A 4,213-nucleotide genomic window follows, 5' to 3' on the forward strand; every position below is an offset into this window, starting at 1 on the left:
AATTTTAATTAAGAAACCTAAAGTACAACAAATAAAAAATTGTACCTAAGTTTGTTGTCATATATAAACAAATTTTAAAATGAAGCACCAAATTAAATAAATATATAGTTACTAGTAAAAATACACAATTAAATCAATATTGCAATAGAAATTATTAATTTTGATCATTTTCTAAAATAATCCTTGTTGGCTTACGTGAAAATATTTGAAAGTAGTCAAGCCCATCATGTTGAGTGTAGTCCTTAGCCAAGAGTCTAGCTTTATATCTTTCTACAAACCCATTAGACCTATACTTTATATTATAGACCCACTAAGAACACTAGCATCAAGTTAGCATAGCACACCAAACACCAAAATAGTGTGGATATGGGCCTTTTTCTTTCTGCTGGCAGGTTTGAGAAGTTTTGATAGGGGAAATTGATTTCGGCCTCCAAAATCAAATCTTCCATTTTGGGCCCCAAATCAACAGTCCATTTGAGCCAAGTTTTTCTTTTCCAATGTGGTACAACAAACTACTTTCCAACTGCCGAATTTGGGTCAGTGGACAGATTCATAGAATTTAGAAGTGAGAAGCGAGTGAAACCCATAGGCTATAGCGTAAGCTTCTAGTCCAAACCATTTGAATCGAGAAGCGAGTGAAACCCATAGGCTATAGCGTAAGCTTCTAGTCCAAACCATTTGAATCGACCCAAACACATGAGAATAAATAGCACAAAAATTAACATCTCCGGTGGACATTTTAAAGGAGTAAAGAGAGCATGTGCACACGCGGCTGAGTCTTTTGCAACTTATCCATCTAGACTGTCGCACACTCGCACTTGTCTCTTCTCTCTTCAAATTATTACTGAAAAAACATGTGTACACAACTTCTTGTGCTTTATCTTTCTTATAAAAAAAAAAATTGTGTTTTATCGTTCTGTCTATAAAATAGAACCAGAAAGTTTAGAAAACGCAGAGATTCGCTTCTTGAGTTCTTGGTCGTTTATATATCTTTCTGCCTATTCAGGAACGAGGTTGATACATATATACTTATGATTTATGCAGATTTGATTGTTATTTAGGAACTTGGTTGATTTTGATATATATGCGGTGTAGTTTTCATGGATGTATGCATCTTTAATTTCTGCCTTACAGCTTTTTGAGTTTATTTGTCATTAGATATTTAGCTGTGGTCTTGATCTTGGTAATCTGTGTTGTATGTGTAATTTATATCATTTTTGTGAAAACAAAAAAAAAAAATGCTTTCTTTTTCTCAACTCTAAAGTTGTACTCTATGATTCAGCTCATTTTGGTCTCACCGAGCGTTTTTGGAGTATTTTGGGTCTGATCTGGTATATTTTTGGAGAAAAGTCTATATGGGTTTGTTTTAATATTTTAATAGAAAGAATTGAAGAATAGAGAGTGAGACGTAGAGTGAATTGTAAAAGTGGATCTGCAAATTTGAAAAGAAAAGAAAAAAAAAAAAAAACTTTTTAAGAGCTAAATTAGAGAAATTATAAAAGATAGGTGTGCATGCTCTTCTAGATATTCATTCTCATATATTTTATTTGATTTTAGGAGGAAATATATGTCATTGATTTAATTATTTCATGATATTTGGCTTTGTTTTTTTGAGAGAATAAAATTGTAGCCCTGGACAGGTTGGGGTTATATTATATGTCTTTATTTTTAGCAAATTGTAATTACATACATTATTGTGAATTTCACAACGATTCCTCAAAAAGTAGTTCTCAAAGTTAAATATTTATCCTGATTCATAGGCTGTTTAAGCAATTGAGGCCTAGTCATCCGTGTATGAGGTTGCTGATGGAGAATAATTAGAGTCTTATATACAATTTTTCTAAATAAAGAAAACTTTGATTGTTTTGGTGTGGGCAAGTGTAGTTTGGTTCCACAATTTCTTTTGCTTGTTTCATTTGAAGACTAGTCAAGATGGCTTTACTTTTTTTATTGAATGTTGAATTTTCTGTTCCATAGTTTTTGTACTTTTGGGTAATAAGGAATGTTTTTAGCCATTTTAATCTTTTGGTTAAAACTAATTGATAAGTGTTTCTTTGCCTGTACATGCTTCTGCTAGGAACACTCACATCTTCTTTATGTGATCAAAACACACAATTCAATCCCTAACTTATGTTTGGTTGCTTAGAAAAGTTGGTCAAAGTTCTTTTAACTTGTAGTTTGGATCATTTCAGGATGTATAAAATAAGGTACTGAACTTGGACAAACAGTACAAGAAGGGTCAATATCGGTTATTGAACATATGAGCAGCTCTTTCCATGTTATTATAGTGTTAAATGAATAAAAATGAGTGGTTTTTTGAGTGTTGTGATATTCATTTTCCAAGCTAGAGCCTGTTGGGCAAAGTGAATATGGCTGGTTATCCTATATGATAGAGACTGATAAGTATATAAGAAGCTGGTGTTGAATTAATTTTTAATGTGCTGGCACAGGTGTAGTTTGATGGCAGTAGGATGGTTTATTTTGAGGTGGCTTGATGTTGTGGACTTACGTGATGAGTTTTCTTAAGTGTTAAGTGATTTTCACAAATTTCTGTTCGCAATCATATTATTGACCTTGATTTATTGGAACTAAATGGTTTAATTATTGCATGATTGGCTTTGTTGTATTGTAAATTTAGCCCAGATAAATTGGGGATGGATATATGTCCTCTTTTTTTGGGCAAATAGTAATTACAAAATTATTGTAAATTTTACAATGGACTCTTCAAAAAGTAGTCATTGAAGTAAAAATTTGAAGGAAATTATTTTAATCCTAATACATAGGTTGTTTTAATAGGTTGTTTTAACAACTGCAGCCTTATAGGCTTTGTATCTGGTTGCTGATAGAACATAAGTAGAATATCTCATACAATTTTTTAAATGCAACTTGTTAGCGGATGGGAAATTGTTGTTTGGTTCCTCAAGTTCGTTTGCCTGTATCATTTGAAGACTAGTCAACAAGGCTTTGCATTGTTTTTGGATGTTGAATTTGCTGTTCCATAGCTTTTGTACTTATGGTAATATGAAATGTTTTGGTAAAAACTAATTGATGTGTACTTATTAGCCTATATATGGTTGTTCTAGAAACTCACAAACACCTTCCTTCTTTGATAAAAAACATGCATCTAAACCCTTTAACTTACGTATGTTGTTTAGTAAGGTAAACAAAGTTCTGAACTTTGCAGTTTGGATCATTTCAGCATGTGAAAAATAAGGTACTGAACTTAACCAAGAAAAATAGTATAAGGAAGGTCAAGATATTGGTTGAACATGTGACCAACTTTGTTCAGGTTATAGTGTTAATTGGATAGCAATGAGTAGATTTTAAGTCTTGAATATTCTCACTTTTCCAATTTTGGGTATCTTATGTGCTACTGCACTGGTGTAGCTTAGCAATAGGAAAGTTCATGTTGAGGTGGCTTCACGATGTGGACTTATGTGATGAGTTTGCTATAGAGTAATGTTATCTTAATGAGTTTGCTATAGAGTAATGTTATCTTAACAAATTTCTGTTCACATTAGTATTACTAACTTTGATCTATATAATTACTGCCAGATTACAATTGTAGAATTTGTATGTGGAGAATTATGATTGATTGGAATGTTCTAATTTTTTTTTTTTTTTTTTAAATAGCATTTCTTTTGGGGGTTTTATTCTAGCCTTAAATCTCCAGTGGATTTTTGCTTTTTACTACTTTTTTTATTTTTATTTTTTATTTTTTTTAAATCTTCCTGTTTTGCAATGTTGTTATGGTTGTATAGTTGCATTCTAGGATTTGATACCTATGTTTGCAAGATAATCTAATTTGGCTTTCTTACCAATAACTCAACTTCCTCTCTATAGAATATAGTGCCACCTCTTCTATCTGCAATCTGCATTTTAATTGTTTGTTAGCTTCATATTTTAGGGATAAAACTGGTTTGCACTTATACTTGAGCTCACTACATTTTCTGATTTTGAGCTGTTAGGCTTCTTGGGCTATATTGATCTTAATTAACCTATGCCTTGCTACTTTGTGATTTGTCAATTTGTGCATCAGCAGATAGATTTGGTTTTGATCCTGGTATTCTTTGTTGGGTGTGGGGGTTATTATCATTTTTGTGGAATAAATGTTTTATTTTCCTCACCTTTGAGTTAAACTATTTGATTTTCTGGGTGCTTTATTTATTTACTATTACAAAATTTCATTCTTATATACTTTTTTTGATTCTAG

General features: G+C 31.7%; 1 long non-coding RNA gene across 1 annotated transcript; it reads left to right on the plus strand.

Annotated features, from left to right (window-relative positions):
* The first annotated feature begins 734 nt into the window (after nucleotides 1-734).
* LOC136063393 (uncharacterized) lies at nucleotides 735-2,987 on the plus strand. Its single transcript, XR_010625067.1, has 2 exons — nucleotides 735-1,013; nucleotides 2,193-2,987. It is a non-coding gene; the product is annotated as an uncharacterized LOC136063393 (long non-coding RNA).
* Nucleotides 2,988-4,213: the final 1,226 nt, after the last annotated feature.

Source organism: Quercus suber, unplaced genomic scaffold (assembly GCF_002906115.3).
Source record: "Quercus suber isolate HL8 unplaced genomic scaffold, Cork oak 2.0 scaffold_521, whole genome shotgun sequence".
Taxonomy (NCBI): Eukaryota; Viridiplantae; Streptophyta; class Magnoliopsida; order Fagales; family Fagaceae; genus Quercus; species Quercus suber.